This window comes from Talpa europaea (genome assembly GCF_964194135.1).
Source record: "Talpa europaea genome assembly, chromosome: 2".
NCBI lineage: Eukaryota > Metazoa > Chordata > Mammalia > Eulipotyphla > Talpidae > Talpa > Talpa europaea.
The window spans coordinates 143,594,587-143,615,200 of NC_140068.1; the positions used below are offsets into that span (position 1 = coordinate 143,594,587).

The 20,614-nt window shown below is 45.6% G+C and overlaps 1 protein-coding gene across 5 annotated transcripts in view; it reads left to right on the top strand.

Annotated features, from left to right (window-relative positions):
• RIPOR2 (RHO family interacting cell polarization regulator 2) overlaps window positions 1–20,614 on the top strand; it is a gene marked incomplete at both ends in the record, with an annotated part of 214,105 nt that overhangs the window by 104,800 nt on the left and 88,691 nt on the right. The window lies entirely within an intron of this gene.

Sequence of the window (20,614 nt, forward strand, 5' to 3'; positions counted from 1 at the left end):
GATCCCTACCCAGGTAGGTCAGAAGCATCATCTTCTGTTTGGGAAAAGCCAACACATCTTAGTACTGACAACATGAACTACAGTGCAGAATCCATAAATTAGTCCTGTGCATCCTCCTGACACTAAGAATGTCCCAGAAAGACATGTGTTTCTGCCTTCATAACCTACAGGGGGATGCCAAGAACTGAACACAGTGAATAAGCAGCTACTGGTCCTCCTCTTGGCTTAGGCAGGAGTTGCTGAGCCGTGGCCTCCTGGCCTAACCCAGCTACTGCCTATTTTTGTATGAACTATTAAGTTCTATTCAAAATAGAATTATCAGGGCCTCCCTGGTGGTGCAAGGGGTTATGTCTCAGCACTATGCAGCAATCTGCAGCCACTGCACCACAAATTCAATCCCCAGCCAGGGAGCTACCCACATGGCACAGCAGACCTCTCCTGTCTCACCCTCTACTCCCCTCAGCAGTGCATTTCAGTACATATGCCTCCTCTCCCCACTCTGTCTCTGGTGAATCCTCTTACCCCCGCACCTCTGGCCTGTACCCCAGTTCTTGTATGCATAAATAAATAAATCTTTTTAAAAAATAGAATTACTATGTGAGCCAGCAATTCCACTTCTGAGTAGATACCCAAAAGAATAAAAGTGGTTTTTACAGAAGAACATTTGTAATCCATAAGATAGGCAATGCCAACCTTCAGCTCCATTTAGGCAAAATGTTTTCCTACTGAAACCATAAAAGAATATCATTCTTCTCTTTAGTAACTTGCAATATAACCCAAAAAATGCTCAATTATCATTATATTTTGAATTCTGTCCATTAAAAATTGGATACTTTGTTTTTTATTTTATGTAAGTAGCTACAAAATTTCCTCATTTTTATCTCTTGGCTCAATGTCTAAAATATTTGTTATCTGGCCCATTACAGAAAAAGCCTGTGAGACCCCAAAACTGTGTTATCACCTGCCAAATCATTTTGCCTCTTAAGGTCACTAAGAATTTCTCAACCATCTCTCCCTCTAGCACTTTTCCTTGTCACTGGCAAGGTCTTATCATTGTAAAACCCCCATTTGAAAGGGGTTTTACCCCTCTTATTGTTACTTAAAGATTATTTTTAAGAGAATATATATTACACGATTACATTATTCTGTAATATCAAGAGGAAGGATGATGAAAAATTAGCCTTCCAAGAAAAAAACAAACTCAGAACAGAGGGCAGAGAAGGCAACATCACAGAAGGGGACTAAGGATCTATTCTCCCGGCCCATGAAAGAATTACAAGAAAGAAGGTAGCACATGGGCGGTGTCCAGGCTCTCACTTAAACCTCTACACCATTTCAAGGGACCCCCTCCTCCTCATCTGACAATTTGGGTTTACATGTCTGCAAAATCTGAAGCCATTGGACATCATTATTCTTTTTTTTTAAAGATTTATTTATTTATGCATACAAGAACTGCGGTGTAGACCAGAGGTGCAGGGTGAGAGGATTCGCCAGAGACAGAGTGGGGAACAGAACAGGCAGATTGACTGAAATACACTGCTGAGGGGAGCAGCGGGTGAGACAAGAGAGGTCTGCTGCGCCATGTGGGTTTCTGGTAGTGCAGTGGCTTGCAATTGCTTGACAGTGCTGTCTTTAACCCCTGTGCCATCAGGGAGGCCCTGGACCTCATTATAAGGACCAACAAAGACTCTAGGTCATCATGGCTTTTACACACACATGTGCAGACGCAAACACACACACACTCCAAGTGTCCCAATCCACCAAGGAGTGATGGTGCCAGGTTTCAGGAGCATCTCCCAAAGAATTCACAATTGAGAAATGCATTACCTTTATGTTTGGAGATTACATGGGATTAACAGAATTTTGATCATCACAAAATGGTGCTGCCGCTTGCCCTCTGCCCTTCTTCTGGAAGACAGACCAGCATGTGTCCACTCTGCCTGCATGTTAATTCAAGGAAAGAAATTCTTTTCAAAGCAGGCATAGAGGAGAGAGCGAAAAGCACCACCACGCACACCCATGCACATTTAGTGGGGGCCACTCTGCTCCTGGTTGCTAAGCATTTGAGCGAACAGGAATGTTTAGCTCTGTGAGGCGTCTCCGAGCAGTCGTAACTTGCTGGAGGGGAAAATATCTTGCTCTTAAAAAGAGTTAGAGAGCCAGTGTGCATTGTCAGTCAGAATATAAAATAATGCAGCTGCTATGGGAAACGGTATGGAGTTTCCTCAAAAAAATTAAAATAGCATTGCCATGTGATCCAGCCTTTCATTTCTGAGAATATATATCCAAAAAGAATCAAAAGAAACATCTCAAAGAGATACTTGTATATCCATGTTCACAGCAGCATTACTCACTCTAGCCAAAAGGTACAAGCAACACAAGGATTGATGAGCACACCAAATGTGGTATCTTCACGTAATGGAATATTATTCAGTTTTAAAAAGGAAGGAAACTCTGCCACATGCTATAACATGGATGAACTTAAGGACAGTAAGCTAGGTGAAGTAAGCCAGTGACTAAAAGACAAATACTCACATGAGATATGCAGAGTGGTGGAATTCATAGAGACAGGATATAGAACGGTGGTTTCTAGAGACTGGGGCAGCAGGAAAGAGGGATGATCATTGTTTAATGGGATAGAGTTTCACTTTTGCAAGATAAAAGGACTTCTGGAAGGTGGTTGCATAATAATATGAACGTGCAGGTAAAAATAATCTGGATGGTCAATTTTATGTCATACGTGTTTTACCACAACTTTTATCCATATGCATATTTACCTATATCTCCTATTTAAAGAAAAAAAGCTTGGGCAGGGTTCACAAAGAGATAGGAAAGTACCTTGCAGTCCTGGAAGTCTGCATGGCAATTGCTTTGAATGGGTATAGAGTTTCAGTTTTGCAAGATAAAAGAACTGGAGCCAAGAAAACTTAAAGGTAAGGAACTGGAATTTTCATGGCAAATAGAATGGTTCCAGGAAGTTGATTCTGAGCAGGACTGGGCATACCTGGCATAAACTTAGAAAGACTCGGGAAGTGTTTGCACTGGGTATGGGGATTCCTTCCACTAATTTCTGCCTACATGGGAATCCATTGTAGAATCTCTGCATAAATACTTTGAGATTTGCATTGACTGAGACTCCTCTCCATAGGGATAGCATAATTAGAAGATACAGCCCCCCTCAGGAGCTTATGAAATATTTAGGGATATAAGATTTCTTTTCTTAGTTTGCTTAAAGAGTATCAATCGATATGTCTTCCAAGCACCGGCTCAGTTCCATTTGGCCCTTGGGATCGACAGTGAGTAAAACAGATCCCCACTTTCTTTTTCTTTTTTTAAGATTTATTTATTTATGCATATATGAGCTGGGGTACAGTTCTGAGGTGGGGGTGAGAGGATTCACCAGAGATAGAGTGGGAAGAAGAATAGGCAGACCTACTGAAATACACTGTTGAGGGGAGCAGCAGGTGAGACAGGAGAGGTCTGCTGTGCCATGTGGTTCACCTCCCTGGCCGGGGATCGAACTCGTGCTGCAGCGGCTGTGGATTGCTTCATAGTGCTGTGCTTAACCCCTTGCACCACCAGGGAGGCCCTAGATCCCCACTTTCTAGTGGAAGGAGACAGGCAATAGATACAGAAATAAAAATATGATGTGTCCAATGGGGATGGGTATTAAGGAGAAAAATCAAACATCAGGTGAAAAGGCTAAGACATAGTACAGGTCTGCAGGGCTGGTCTGACCTGGACATCTGTAAGAGAATGTTCCAGAAAGAGCCTGAAAGCCAGTGTGGCTGAGGTGCCATATAAGTGAGGTAGAGAATGGTAGATGAGATAGGAGAGGTTTTTGGGGTGTCCAGTTCTAGTAAAGTCTTACTGGCCATTGTAAGGCTTTGCATTTTTACCCTGTGGAAGATGGGGAGCTGATGGTGGATGTTGAGTAAAATGATATAACCTGACTTGTCATTCAGAAGGATCATTCTGACTGGTATCTTAAAAATAAAGATGGGGTCACAACAGGCAAACGTAGGGACGTCAGTTAGGAGCCAGTTGCACTAATTCAGAAGAGAATTGATGGGACCTGATTGAACTGTAGTAATAAAAGGATTCCCCAAGAATGACTTCATGGTTTGGGGAAAAGCACTTGGAAGGGTGCTATGGCCTTTACTGAGAAAAAGAAAGCTGCTGGAGGGGTCGGCTGGGGAGTAGGGGGAATATTAGAGTAGTGAAGTTTAGAGTATAGATATAAACAGTGCATGACTTCGTGAAGTCCCGCTCTAAGAGCTGGGAATAGTGGACTCTGAGGAAATATCTATTGAAATGTTGATCAGAGAGTGGCTCGATCTGTAGAGTCAGTTCTAGATTATGGGGCTAGAACCTGTATGGGCGGTGCCATCCAACAGGAGTTCAACTGTTCCCAAACACTGAAGGGCAATCAAGGACACATCAGAGGGTAAAGGCTGGATCATCCAGACAGGTTTCTAGGAGGTGAACATTTGAAGGAGAAAGCAGGACATCCTTGGACGCACTGCTAGGATAAATATGATCATTATGGAAACGCACCTATAAATTCTCCCTTTTCACACGGCCCCCGCCTTGGGTGCTGTGTTTACTAAATTCAGAGCTTGCCTTTCTGGTCCTTTTGTTCCATGCCTTCATATATCCCTAGAATCTTGGCTGGAGAAACTTAAAGAGGTTTTTGGGCTATCCTTTTAAGAGAAGGCAGGCAAGGGGTCAATCCCATTACTAAATTCCCTTCCTTTCCCCCCTCCCCGAGGGGATTTATCAGCCTCTCTCAGTCACACAGTCAAGAGCTAGCAGTCGGCACATTCATTTTTATTTTAACTCAAATCCCACGGCCATGTCATCAATTATTCCCCTTTACTCTACTCTTAGGAGAAATTGTTCTGGAACAATTTCTGTAAGATAGTGCCGTGCGATAATCTTTCATATCCTGAGAAACCTCTAGAAAGACATATCAGCACACCAACAACTCCCCAAAAGCTCTACCAGTCAGTCAGATATTTGTATTCCACCAGGCACTTGAGTCGAATAGTGTATCTTAGGACGACAAGAGGGCAAGTGTGCTCTGAGTGGTGAAGAGGCTGGAATGTCTGTGAATTGGGATGTGAAAAGCTAGGGCACGTGGCCTCCAGCTGTTGGACTTGAATTCCTCTTTGAATGTGGCACCCAGGGCGGAGGGCCCTTCTCAGAGAGCTCTGTGTAATTCTCTCTTCTAAAACCTGCCTGCCAGTGCCTTGTGGTTTCATCTCATGCTGACTTGGCCACCGTCTTGGGCAGAGGGAGCAGGTGTTAGCGTGAATTTTCCTCAAGCAGCCCCTTGAGGCTGGTGGAGAAAGGGTCAGAGAGGGAAGACACTGAAATAAAGCCTCCCATCCCCCAGCTCTCCTTCCAGCCAGCAGACAGCTGTTTCAGTCTCTTCTGGCTGCCGCTAATGGAAACAGCAGTGGGATCAGCTGAAAGACATTTAATAGGGGCTAGCTTGGAGAAGCCACTTTCTTTGGAGATTTGCTTCAAGCAGAGCACTTGGATGTGTTACCCTTGCTGTGAAATTTTCACCTCCAGCCGCCTGAGCGAATGACCTATTTTGAACGTGACAGCCGATTACACTTGGGTGGCGTGAATAATTTATTAGGTGCCAGCACTACGTGATGATGTAGTGATATTCCGGCAGCCAGGCTCTGCCTGATTAATTATGGAGGGTGACAGCACTCTGTCCCCTTGTCACAGCTCCCATAGAAGCTGCCAAGGGTGGGACCGTGTGTGAGCGGAGAAGGAAAGAGGGGAAATGCGACCAAAAAAGGCTTTGTGGGTTGTGCAAGCTGTGCATCGGGGCTCAGATTTCTGCTTTCACCTCTGCAAGGGAAGGATCTTGTATTCTATATTCTGATTTTGTCCAAAGTGTATGTTAGTAGGGGGAGGTGCAGGTGGTGAACCAGTGGCTTAGGAGGAAAGTCACTAGAGCCTGCAACTAGCAAGGAATCTAATGGCTTCCAGGGCTGACAGGGGAGGCCATGTGTCTTTTAAACCTGCAGCTGATTCACAGGCCAAGAGCAGGAATTGTAGTTCTGGGGAGAGAAAGGAAAATGTGACCACAGCCCATAGAAACCTCAGGCCTGGCTTCAGCATTGTTCCGGCTGTGTTTTGAGCTACTTTGAGACTTTTCTTGGCTTTGCTTCAGTAGTCATGACAGCTCAGCTAACCTCACCAACACCTGCTCCAGATGTGACTCAGACTCCAAAATAATGCCCATGAAGATCATGAAGATGAACAAACAGCAACAAAGTTTTAAGCAATCAGACTCTGAGCCCTTCAGCCCACCTAAGAAAGGACTTCGTGAATTAGGGAAGGATTGACCTTTGAAAGGATATTTGCATAGTTGAGGGGAGCTGAGGGAGTAAGAGGGAATGAAAATAAGCAAGATTATCTGCAACCACATCTCTGACCCGAAATTGAAAGGGGAATAAAAATAATTAAAGGAATGACCTAAAGAAGAATTATCTTAAAAATAGAAATGGGGCCTCCCCGGTAGTGCAGAGGTTGAGCACTGGGCTGCAAAGCTGCCCGCAGCCTCTGCAGCACTGGTTAGATCCCCGGCCTCCAGTGAGGGTCCCACATAGGGCGCAGACCTCTCCTGCGTCGCCCGCTGCTCCCCTCAGCAGTGTATTTCGTCAGTCTGCCTGTTCTGCGCCCCGCTCTGGCTCTGGTGAATCCTCTCACCCTCCCGTGCTTCTGACTGTACCCAGTGCTTGTGTAAATAAATAAATCTTAAAAAGAAAATAGGAATGGCTGGATAAAAACAGATTTATTTAAAATTCATCCATAGGCAATTATTGACAGTATCGGTCAGGGCACTATTAGGAAACTGATGGCTCACTACAATTACAATAATTTATTTACACACAGATGACTCCTAAAGAGGGACATGGAGTGTGGGGGGGACACAGAGGTGACATCACGGGGATATGTGGGGGACACAAAGTGACATCACAAGGATGAGTTAAGGAATTCATGACCTCATTCTCTCCCCTTTTTCCCATCTCCTTTTGGGGCTCTCCATTGGCTAAACCCAACTATCAATAGATATACCAGGGAGGGCAGCCTTTGATGTGGTTCTTTCATGGCCCCCCCAAAGCAGAGAGAGAGGGAGGCAGAGAGAGAGAGAGAACAAGAAGGGGCAATGTGGGATAAAATGCAAATACAACAGAAATAAATCACCTCAGAGAACCTTACAGACAAATCACTCCTTTTTCCCTAAATCATATTGTAAACCAGTGTTGTCACAATAGAAAATTAATGTATAAATAAATGAATAAGCAAATAAATAAATTTAGTTAATTAAATGGGTGCATTTTATTTGTTTTTAAAGATTTATTTATTTATTTGTAGAAGCACTGGGTATAGTCAGAAGCGCGGGAGGGTGAGAGAATTCACCAGAGCTAGAGCGGGGAGCAGAGCAGGCAGAAGGACTGAAGTACACTGCTGAGGGGAGCAGCAGGCGGCAGGAGAGGTCTGCGCGCCATGTGGGACCCTCTCCTGGTAGCCGGTGATCGAACCGTCACTGCAGAGGCTGCGGGCACCTTTGCAACCCAGCGCTCAACCGCTGCGCCACTGGGGAGGCCCTAAATGGGTGCATTTTAAGGCATACCCAAATTATATCCCACTAAATTGTTTTAAATAACAATTTTTTATATTTTATATTTTTGTATTTACATTTTTATATAAATATATTTCTTTTTATTTATATTTTTGTTATTGTTTATATTTCTTCTTACAATGGGAGAAAAGGGAGGGATTTATTATGAAGTAAAATCAATTTAGAACCTTCAAAAAAGCCTACATATAGGGCCTCCCCGGTGGCCCAGCGGTTGAGCACTGGGCTGCGAAGCTGCCCGCAGCCTCTGCAGTGCCGGTTCAATCCCCGGCCATGGGCGAGGGTCCCACATGGCGCACAGACCTTTCCTGCCACAGTCAGTCTGCCTGTTCTGTTCCCCACTCTGTCTCTGGTGAATCCTCTCACCCCCCCCACCCCCCCGGCACATCTGACTGTACCCAGTGCATAAATAAATAAATAAATAAATCTTAAAAAAAGTTATTAAAAAAATAAAGTTGCCTCCCCTTTTAAAATAAAAAAGCCTACATATCAAGTACCTACCATTGTGTTTACACATTTACATTTATAATGTTTCCTATCACATCCACATTCATTTTGAATCCCTTCATAATCATTTTAATATCTTTGTATAATAATATTTTACTGAATAAAATCTATCCTGTTTGCCTTCTACCCTATAAGGTTTGTAGCTATAGGAATTTGTAGAGTGGAGTGGATATTCTGCCATATTGCTTGTCGGCCTAGGTCAGATTTTCATTAAATGTGGTCTGTGGGCCCTGAGGTTTCTCAAGATGCTTTCATGGGCCCCCAAGCTATTCATTCATTGTGTCAAATTTTTTAAAAATTTAAAAATATTTTTTAAATGTAAGGGATCTAATCTAGATTACATCTATAAACATGTGATAATTGTTTTCAAAAGATAAAAAGTCTAGTCTAGATTATGTTATTGTGTAAATGGGACCCAATATTTGGGAACTTCTGGTTCAAATGATGTTATTGCAGAAAACAACCCCTACATGCGTCATAATAAGGTATGAGAAATGTAGCCTCAAATTTCCAGGCACAGGGGAATTATTTGCTGCTGTTCAGGCACATTTTATTTCCTACCAACTTTTGATTTTATTCAATTTTGCTCACTCTTTTCTACCCATGTAGTCACTGTATGAAAGCTGGTAATGGGGGTTGAAATGGAGTTTAGGGTTTGTGATAATTGCCTGAATACACAGGCCAAATTTCAGTAAATTGAGGACATTCATTGCAAGGACACATGAGGATACTAGCCAAGCACGTTTCTGCGCTAACAGATATATGTGACAATGGTAAGGAAATAGTAATCTGAGATGTCTGCTCCCTTGAGGGCCTTATCATTGGCACCAGACACGGGCAAAGGATATTGGGGTCTTGCTCTCAGCAGTTCAGAAAACACTGCGCAAGACCCAGCTGTCATTTGTCAGGTTGAAACACATGTCTGGAGGTGCAGCTCTGATGTCCATAATAAAGACCTGTTGTATTGTTTTTCCAAGGGAAAAGTTGGCAAAGGCTGGAAGGATGTCACTGGCTATCATTCTTATTTGGTGACACTGATTGACTATATTCTGCGCTCCTTAAGAATAGAGGTTACAGTAATGTAACTGGCACTAAGCATAGTTCCCAACAGCAAGGAACATAGACATTAACAAGGAGACATATATCAAATATCTATGACAGAAGGAAGGGTCAGGACTGGGTCTATGTTCAGGGGACATGGTGCTTATAGGACTCAAGCAGAGTTGGGTGAGTGGGAGCAGGGGAGGCCTCATGATGGAGGTAATGTTTGATCAGTGCTTGACAGGCCAAGCAGGATTTTTTTTTAAGATTTATTTATTTATGTATAAAAGAACTGGGGTACAGGCCAGAGGTGCGGTGGGTGAAAGGATTCATCAGAGACAGAGTGGGCAGCAGAACAGGCAGACTGACTGAAATACACTGCTGAGGGGAGCAGCAGGCTAGACGGAGAGGTCTGCTGCACCATGTGGGTATCTCCCTGGCTGGAGGATCGAACTTGTGCTGCAGAGGCTGCAGATAGCTTCACAGTGCTGTGCTTAACCCCTTGTGCCACCAGGGAGGCCCAAAGCAGGATTTTTAAAGTCAAACATCAGAAAAAGTGATAGACAAAAGACAGTAGAGAATTTCTAGGCAGTGGAAATGACCTGGGAAAGAAAAGATAGAAGCAGTAATTGTCTGATGTTTGAGCCCAAAGAGAGCCTGGAAGTCCAGTTATTTGACAGGTGAGAACTCTGAGAACACCAAAGCTGAGATTTGCCCTGAGTTTTCTATTAACAGGACCAATAAAACACAGATGTCTCAACGTGAAGTCCACAACACTTTCCAAGCTGTTGCCTGGACTGTGAGCTTCATAGGAAGAAGCAGGATACAGTACTCATATTTCAGGGGTTTGGGGTGCTGCTAGGAAGGCTTCTGGAGACACACGGTGGTACCAGGAGGGCTGGGCACCTCTTTGCTCCTATTCAAGCCAGTATTTACTGAAGTATGTCTGAGTCCACTGAGCCAGAATCATCCATGTGCTATTTAAGACGACTAAATTAGCATGGGACAGGTGGGTGGCTGGGGAATCTGCATTTTAAAACTCCTTTCCAGAGTGAGTCTCATGCACTTTATACAATAGACAGTTAAAAATAAAGTGAAATAGAGACAAATTGGTTAAAGCAGCAAATGACACTTTTAAGTAGAGGAGTGCCAGTTTATGGTGGGGAAAAGAGTAAGAATACAGCATCAGAAAAGAGAGACGGCCTCCTTGATGGCACAAGGGGTTAAGGCACAACCTATGAAGCTATCCACAGCCACTGCAGCACGAGTTCAATCCCCGGGCAGGGAGCTACCCACATGGCACAGCAGACCTCTTGTAACTCGCCCCCTGCTCCCCACAGCAGCACATTTCAGTCAGTCTGCCTGTCTGCTCCCCACTCTGTCTCTGGTGAATCCTCTCACCCCCACACCTCTGACCTGTACCCCAGTTCTGGTATGCATAAATAAATAAATCTTTAAAAAGAGAGAGAGAGAAACTTAAAACTGGCAGCATACCATGCCACGCTTTAGCCAGGCACTTGAGAGGCCACATGCCTGTACAGGGAGGTCAGGAGTACAGGACGGTCTGCCTGTCTTCAAACCACATGGATTTTCAAACCACATGGATTTTCTCCATCGTGGTTTGGAAGAGACATTAAACCTCAGGTGTATGTGGCTACTGCTCTCTAAGACTACTCAACTAGCCCAAGAGTGGAAGCCAGCACCCCAAGCCTCATGGACAGAAAGAATGTCTAGAAATGCAGATGGACAAGGGTGACGATGTCATTGAAATTCTGAGACTTTCCCATCGGAGCTTCAACTTCATTTCCTAATGGCCACAGGTACATCTGAGTTTTGTATTAAATACTTGCATCTCTACATCAGGAAACTAAATTTGGGTTATGGCCTCTTCTGCTTTCTCCTAATGAATTGCATAATTATAGGGTTGGTGAATGGCTGAAAGAACAATCAGACCGGCTTGGCCATTCTGTTCCCTAACCAAAAAGGGCCTTTAAAAACGTCCATGATAGAAAAAAAGATAAAATTCAGTTACTGAAAGAGACCATTCTGAGTGCAACTCAAGTTCAAACACCCTGTTTTATGGCACCAAAAATAATTGCAGTTCCCATAGCACCCATGGTACTTCCTCTTTCATAACACCCACTTCGCTTGTTTACGGTTGTCCTCACCACCAGGCCCTAACCACCAAGCAGCTTCCACAACTTTCATATTTCCCTCTGAGCCTCCTGCCTGGGTCTGAGTTCCTGGTACCTGAATTGAAATAATAACTACCATTTGTATCCAGGAGTGTTTTCTTTTTTCTTTTTTTTTTTTTAAGATTTATTTATTTTATGCATACAAGAGCTGGGGTACAGACCAGAGGTGCAGGGGGTGAGAGGATTCACCAGAGACAGAGTGGGGAGCAGAACAGCCAGATCCACTGAAATACACTGCTGAGGGGAGCAGCGGGCAAGCCAGGAGAGGTCTGCTGCACCATGTGGGTAGCTTCCTGGCCGAGGATCGAACTCGCACTGCAGAGGCTGCAGACAGCTTCATGGGTTGCATCTTAACCCCTTGCGCCACCAGGCAGGCCCCTCCAGGAGTGTTTTCAATTAAGACTGACACATGGGGTAGGGGGAGTGGGAAATGACTTGTTTTAAAGTGTTTCTCCTTTAGACTGAACCATTTCTTTCTACTAGTATGAAAGTGACATCAAGTTTCATACTAGCAGAGTTGTCAATACTGTCCCCAACTCCCGTGCCTGAGAAGCTCTGGGCTTTCCTGTTTCTCTGGATGAAGTTACAAGGGCTCAGCCGAGGTATCTCTGAATGCTTTGATTGTGAAGTGTTAGGGTAAGAAGAATCCCACTTAGACAATTGTAGGGACCTAGAAAGAAGAGCAGACAGAGCAGGGACAGGGAGAAATAAACCAAGCACAAAGACTTGGGAGATCACAGCAAAGGCTGTGATTTGAGGTTAGTATGAAGACCTTTGGACTAAACACCAGGGGACCTCAGTTCCAGTGTGGACTCTTTATTTGGTTATATACCCCGGGGCAAAGCATTTCACTTCTCTGGGATTTGGGTGAGACAATCCAATAAGAATGATGTCCTTGTGAAGACCTCTGTTACCAGGTGCCTCACTCATGCAGCTTTTGGACTCTAGAAAGTGTCTGTGCTAGGATTTTATAGATTTTATTCTATAATAATGAGCAGCCAATGAAGGGTTGTATGCCAAAGAGTAACCACAGCATAATATATCTTTTAAAAGGTTACTCTTCCTGTATTAGTTATCTATTGCCACTTAACAAAGTGTCACAAATGTAGCCATTTAAAATAAAACATGTTTCTTTTAATGGATCTGTGGGCATAGTTTAGCTTCAGATTTATCCTGAGGCCACAATGAAGTCATCAACCAGGACTGGGATCTCATCAGAAAGCTTGAATGAGAAAAAATACACTTTCAAGATCACTTAATCATTGGCAGGATTCAATGTTTTGGGATGGAGGGTGTGCCTAAGTTCTTCATCATATAAGCTTTTTAAAAAAGGCAGCTTGCTTCATCAAAGCCAGCAAGGGAGTCAACAGACAAGAGAGAAGGCAAAATATTCTATGAACTAATCAACCACAATCTCATCACATAGCCTACTGGTTAGAAGTAAATCTCTAAACCAGGCCACACTCATGGAGTGTGGATTACACCAGGGGAGAAGGGATTACACCAGGGTGTGAATTATCAAGAGTTAGGAAGCCTTGAAGACCTGCTTTGAACCAGCTTAAAGTTGGGGAGAATGGGTTTTAGGGAAGGGCAGGGTGGAGGCCAGGAATACAGATAAGATATGAAGGATTTTAGGGAAGGATTTGTCTCAGAGACAAATCAGCAGGTTTTGCTGATGAATTGACTGTGGGAGGTAAAGGAAAGAAAGAATCAGCATTGGCTAGAGATTTCTGGCCTCTAGTCTCTGGCTGGATATTGATGCCACTTATTGAGATGGTTAAATACAGGGAAGCACCAGGTCTGGTGCATACAGAAAAGAATTGAAAAATGGACCTAAAAATTAACCGGAATTTTTAGATGGATACTTCAAATGTCTGAGCTTAGAAGAGAATTCTTTTGGAAATGTAAATCTGGGAATCTTTGGCATATGAACATGACTTAAAGCCATGAATGGATGAATGGATGAAAGAAGCTGAAAGTAGAAGTTGAAAGTCCATCAAAGTATTTATTTGCACATCATTCCTAGAACTCCATTAGTCCTCTGATAGGGTTACCATTAGAACTGTCTATCCTTTTACTTGCCCCAAATCTATTTTCTTTTCTTTTCTTTTTTTTAAGATTTATTTATTTATTTATACAAGCACTGGATAAAGTCAGAAGCGTGGGAGGGTGAGAGGATTCACCAGAGCCAGAGTGGGGAGCAAAACAGGCAGACTGACGAAGTACACTGCTGAGGGGAGCAGCGGGCATGGCAGGAGACATCTGCGCACCATGTGGGACCCTCGCCAGCAGCTGGCAGTCAAACCGGCGCTGCAGAAGCTGTGGGCAGCTTTGCAGCCCAGCGCTCAACCTCTGCGCCACCGGGGGAGACCCCAAATCTATTTTCAAAGGGAGGTTTCATCCTCTCTGGTTTTGCCTATTTGGGGGATGGAAGGCGAGGAGGCAATCATTTGACTTAGAACCCTACTTTGGCTTGTCATCTATTTTACCATTGTCTTAAACAATATCATTCAACTCCCACACTGTTAATGTTTTCATCTCCATTTAGCTTGTAGTCTTTGATCCTCCATTTAGTGCTCTTTCTTTTACCTCCTACCTTTCCCCTGTTCTCCATAGAGACTGAGTCTATGAATGAGTGTTTCAAAAGCAATTTTCTTTATGATCATTTTAGTAGCTGCCAAGAGGCAAAGTGGTATTTGGGAGATTTGTGACGGTGCAGATCTCCCACCATCCATATTGAGTTTATTTAGCCTGGAAAGGACTGGAGAATCATCACAGAGGTAAAAGGAAGTGAGGATGGAGAATGGAGATAAAGTAACCCTGGAGACCTGGGGATCCAACAGGGATGAACTAGAAGGATTAGGACAGAAAGGATAGTCAGCCCACCATAGCCCACATTTTGCAGGTGCCCCAACACAGGTATATGTATCTAAAGTTAATTAAATTGTGTCACCTTGGATAAGTCGTCACTTTAACTCTCTTGAATCCTGATTTCTCCATCCATGAAATGGGAGTAATAACTGGAGGCTAGAGGAAGCAAGTTGAAAAACAGTAGTGAGTAGGTTTGTAAAATTTGACTCAGGTCAAGGCAACTAGCTAGGGATTTGTATACTAACCAGAATACCCATGTTGAAGACATACAAAGAATAGTCTGCCAGGCGGACAAGACTGTTCATGTCATGTGGTCCACACATTTTCTTCTCCAAAGGGATGTTTACATGGGAAGACAGTGCTGTCAGAAACTATTTTGTAACTTGGAAGAAGGGCAGAGGGAGACAAGTGTCTGGAAAAATCCAACTGTTAGGAAGGACTTGGAATGTCAAGGTGCTATTCGGACACCCTTCATGGTCTCAGGGACAGAATCAGTGACCAGTGCTTGCACTTCAGTGGTCTGTCTATGGATCAAGTTCACTCTGCTCCTATTGTGTTGTGGGTGGGTTAGGATATGATTGATGTGTGTCTTTCCAGTGTTGACACGGTCTCCTAGGCTGTTCCCTGTATGGGGCTTGTCTAAGTGCATTGATTTTTATTAATTCCCTCATGAAGGGATTGAATATTAAGCTGGGGAGAGGGAAGAAATGCACCTGGCAGCATCATTCTATTTAAACATGTTCTAAATACAGAAATTGTTCAGTGTGATGGCCTTACAAGTAAGGAAACCAAGGCAGAGCAAGGATTCCCTATTTAAGAAAGGAGGCAGAAATTTTATTTCTGGGATGTAGAAAAATGTTGTAGCTGCCAGATCTCATTTAGTTTCTACTTCAAAAGACTTTTATGGGATGTTTTTGTCTATGAGACAGATCCACACGTCTCTACAGTTTCACCAATAGTCTAAATGCACCAAAAAACAAAAATAACTCAGCTTCTCCCCAATCATTAAGCTCTCTCTGGGCCTCCCCGGTGGCGCAGCGGGTTGAGCGCAGCGCTGTGAAGCTGTCTGCAGCCTCTGCAGCGCTGGTTCGATTCCTGGCCGGCCAGGGAGATTCCCACATAGCGAGGCAGACCTCTCCAGTCTGGCCCGCTGCTCCCCTCAGCAGTGTATTTCATCAGTCTGCCTGCCTGCTCCCTGCTCTGTCTCTGGTGAATTCTCTCACCCTCCCATGCCTCTAGCCTGTACCCCAATACTTGTATAAATAAATAAATCTCAAAAAAAAAAAATATCTCTGCTCAACATGCCCTAGAGGTGTCAGAGGTGTGCCCACACAAAGCAGCCATCTCCCCGGGGGGGTGAGGGAGGGCTTTCCAACCATGGGCAACACACACACACATACACACACACACACGCGAAGCCTGCATTGTTCCCATTGCACAGCCTCTATTGCACTCCCCAAAGCCTGGCCTTTCCCCCGCCCTCGCCGTCCAAAGCTCTCAACCAACCCGGCTCGCTCTCGAGCGCGGATTCCAAAGCCGCCCCACTAGCCAATGCCCAAGGAGCCCCGCGCGCCTGCGATCAGCCGGAGGCCGACCCGCAAGCGCAGCCTCGCGGAGTGGGACCGAAGTAACTGTCCACCAGCTGGCCCCGCCGCCCCGCCCCGCCCCGCCCCGTGACGCGCCCCCCGCCGGCCGCGCCCCCTGCCCCGCCCGCGCGCCCGCCCCGCGCGCTCCGCCACCCTCGCGCGCGCCAGCCCCGCACCTTCGCCCGCGCCGCCGCTGCTGCGCGCCGACCCGGGAGGGCGCCGGGGCTCGACGGTGGGGCCCTTTGTCCCTTCACTCAAGGGAGCGAGCCCAGGCTGTCTGCAGAGCCGGAGGTGCGGGCAGCCCCGGGCAGTGCCTTGGCACCGAGGCTTTAAATGCCAAAGCCCGGGCGTCCGCCTGTCATGCCCAGAAGCCTTCGTCTTTAGGTATGTGCACCTTTTTATTGGCTCCTTTTTCCTTCTGCTTTTATCCAGCCGGGCTGAGGTCTGTGTCCTCGGCTGGAAGGCGCGCTGCAAGGTTCTGGAGCGGTCGGATCCGGGCGTCCTGGGCTGCGTCCGGCCCGGAGCGCCCGGGTGTCTGATGCCCACCGCCGAGAGACGAGAAGTTGCCGAATGGAAGGGGCACACGTGCTTTTGTGGGCAGAACTGAGGGATACCCAGGAAAGTTCAGGGGTGATGAGGGGCCCGCGGCGGTGCCCGGGGCTCGGGCATTTCTGGGGCGCAGGCGCTTGTGGCCGGACAAGAGGTGCCTTGAGGAGGGTAGGAGGCGCGCGCGCCGTCGGGTTGGGGGTCCGGGGTGGCCCGCGGCCATAAACGATTTCCGGTACTATCGGCGCCTTTGGGGAGACCAGTCAAGGCTGGGGTCGAGGTCTCCGGGGTGTTAACTTGCTCTCCGGCTGCTCAGATTGAGCCTGGCTGTGAATCAGCCTCTTCACCACCGTGTCTCCTAAATTCCAAATTGGAATCAGGAGGAGGGGCGGCTGTGTTGCCTTGATGCCGACCTGTGCCTGGCAAGATGGGGGGTAGGGCGATGCCCCGGAGAACAGGAGCACCCCTGCAAGTTTCTGTGGCTTGGGGGGGGGGCATCTGCATAAGGGAAGAATCTGCAAATTGATTTCAGTGAAACTATAACCGGATATTCCCCCACCCCACCCCCCAAGGTTGGGGGGACAATAAGGAACCTCGGTTTAGAAGCGACTAGGTGTGATTTGAAATTAGACCGTCAGCAGCCACCCAGAGGTTAAGGTGGCGGGAGCCCGTGCAGGTCCCCCCCGGTGCGAGGTGACAGCTGCCCCAAGAGCTAGAAAGCGAGTAGAAAGCCAGGCGGGTTCTGTTGGGGGAAGCGGGTGAGGAGGTGAATAAAACAAGAAAGGTGATCGGCAGCAACAAAGGTTCTTATCCCTGCCCACACCTACAGGGTGCTTGAATCATTGAGAGGAAGTGTTTAAGCTGGTATGGGGGGGAAACAATCACAATCACGATTGTCCTAGCAGCTTGCTGGAGCTGTCTTTCTCCCCTGGAGCTGTCTTTCCCTGCAGCTCATATCCATGCACGTGGTCGAAGTTGTCAGGCTGTGAGGACTCATTTATCCCTTTGCCAAAGAATTGGTGCTTGAATCCTTGATTTCAGAAGGGCAGCTTTTATATAGGAGCATTTGCCCCTTTGTTATCTGACACCTAGTCATTTCCTCCCGGTCTTCTGTTAGGTTTCTCTGGCTGTAGGGATTGCCCTCTCCTTCCAGCCCACTCCACTCTTTCTATTTGCTTATTTCCCTTTTTCCTCTGGCTCCTACAGTCTTTCTGGAACACCCTTTCTGCATTTGCCCACCGACACCCACCATCTACCTCCACTGGGTCTCCATCAAGCTGTTTTAGCTGCTGTCACAAGCAGGGGGGTGTCAGCTGTGAACTCTCCAAGAACTGACATCAGCAGACTATTCTCCAGTGGTTAATTAGGAAGCGACCAGTAGCTAGCTCCTTCTTTAGGAACAAATTGCAGGGGTGTGTCTCCTTGGGGTCATAGCAGCTAGAAGAAAGGGTCTCCCTCCTCCTTACTTTTTGCTCCCTGCTCAGCTCCCTATGCCCTGCTGCCTCTTCACTGAGGTACTCCCAAATCATGCCTCTTCCCAGGAAGGCAATGCATTTGTCATTCCAAAAATCTGCTGCATCCAAACATCTGGCCAACTGGAGAATCTATTTAGTCAAAACATACTGCATGTGATGTTTTCTCTAAGAGACCCCCAATTGTGTTGCTTCTCTCTCCCCCTGACCAGCCAATGTGAGATTTTTGTTTTGAATACTTTTTCTTCATAATAAATAAACACCAAACTAAAGTGAGGAAAAACTGAAAGCATGGATGAGGGACTTGCATAGAATTCTGAGTATTCAGGCACAAATTCCAAAATTGACTCTCCTTCCTTTTATTGACTACAAAGTAAAATTATTTTCAGCAGAGAAGGGACCAGGCCCTTTCAAAGATGTCCTGGAGAAGCCAAGGGGCTGGGGAAGAGATGTATATGTCTATGATGCTCATAACTAAACTCACACAAAGATTCCACTCTTCAGCAATGGAGTCCATCGACTTGGGGTCCTGCCAATGCCTGCCAGGTGTCCTACCCTAAATCTGAGGTTGCTAAAATGGAAGCATCTCTACTATAGCAAAACCCCACAGCCCAGCTGTGATACCAACCTCATGTTCCTTCTGAATGTAACCAAGTCACTGCCCTGCTGTATTTTGTTTTAACTCACAGTTTAACTCATCACTTGGTGTCAAGATACTAGAACTCAGACAAAGACAGTAGTGGAGGGTGAGCTGCACAGCTTGCATTTTTCATATTAAATGGCCAGGTCATGCAAAGGGTCCCTTGGGTTGAAGAGCTTGCAAATCAGTGTTTTATTTTACTGTTCACTGCATTCAGTGGGCTGGGTTGGGAGGGGTTGTGGGAAGGATAAAAAACTGTCTTGTTTTCATTCTGAAAAGAAGTCAGGAGTCTAAAACCAGTTTTTGGCTCTCCTTGGGAGGAAGTGGTGCTACAAGTGAAAGTCCTTTTTTCCCCCCCACATAATGGATGCTCCTCAGGGCAGTGGCCAATTTGACTTTCCACTTGGGCTTCCTCTGCCCTGATGACTGCGAGCAGGGACTGGTGCTTGTGAACAGCTCCTTTACCAAGGTTATTTTCATCTGCCAAGTTGAACTCCATGAGCTGGAGGAGATAGACAGCTTGTGTTTGTGGTCATTCAACCAGAAAAGAATACCAGCTGAAAACAGACAATGGGGCAAGGGAATGGAGGCTGGGGGTGGGGAGAGGAGGGACAGATAAGCCAGCAGCGTCTAATTGGTTCCCCAAAGGCAAACCTAGATGTGCAATGGTGTTGTAAAGCAGTTGTCATGTAAACAACCCGCAATGTGATTATTAGAAAGATCTGTTCAGGAAAGGAAAACAATTATGAGTATGTGCCATTTCTTCTGGAAGGAACCTTCCTTTGGCTACATTTCTCTCTGCTTTGGAAATCCTAGCCTTACGGGCCCTTTCTCTCCTCGTTTTCCCCTGCAAATGAAAACCTCACCTTTGTGCACGCTGGGAGCCCTCAAGCCCACACATGTATCTTGAATGAATTTTATTAAGACACCCACATGCCCGCTTCCTCCTTTGAATTTCCTCTCTGAGGCCAAGTTTCCCGCTGAGTTAATGGCCAAGGTTTTTTGGTCACTGACTACTCATCCCATTTTGTTTGGAAATGTTCTTGCAAAATGATGTTTTTTCAGAATGTGGCTGGCTATGGAGAAAGGATTACTTTACAAGAGACCCGATGCTGGGGTTCCCGCAAAGCTGGGGTTCCCAGACACCATCACCAAAAGAAGCCACTCCAATTAATTTTATTGTGCACTGCTTACATGATGAGTACTGTGCGGAGGTGAATGTTTTCATGCATTCATTACACTAATTAAAAAGGAAATTAGATTTTTTTCCAACAGTGAAAGCAAATGAGGTAGATCATTTTTATGCCGTGTTCTATAAGATCAAAACGATCTTTCTGCCACCCCAAGAAGGGAGGAGACTTCTGCTGGGGAAATGTTTTTCACACTGGTTATCATTCTAAAAGATAATAGGTGATTAATAATCATTTTTATTTGTGAGATGGATTTGAAGTCCAAATCTGTGGAGCTATATCATTTAGGGAAGTACTACTCTTTTTTTTTTCCAACTTACTGAGCAACTATTCTGGGATCTGGCCAAAGTTAGGGTTTTCACTCAATATAGAAGTAGAAGATATTGATTATACCTTCTAGGACGTGCATAGCCTGGAAGAGAAGCAGGAGTAAGCCAGCTGTGTTGGATAGTGTGTGAGCCATACATCTTGGTTTGCTTTGTAGACATCTGTGGTTGCAAAATAATTATAAAGAACATCTCTCACTCGGAAGTCTTCTGCTTTGACCAGAAGTTTCATGGTTACCCTAGAAATCAAGGCAATGGGAAGTCAGAGGAAGGGGCAGCAGGCTGTGTTTGGAGCACTCATGGAAGATTTCACTCATGTGTCTGCTGTAAGATTACAGAAAAATGGAAGGGAAGAGGTAAGGAAGACTTACTAGACAGGAAGATTGGGCCAGATTGTAAGCTCCTTGAGGGCACAGAGGGTTTGTTTTTCCCTTGCTGTATCCTCAGTGCTTACATGCTGCCTGGCAAATGGTAGGCATCACACATTCACTAACTGCCTGTGACCTAAATTTAAAACTGAAGGTAGGAAAGTTCGGGACAACGAAGAGGTATGCCTGGCAAGGCAAGTCAG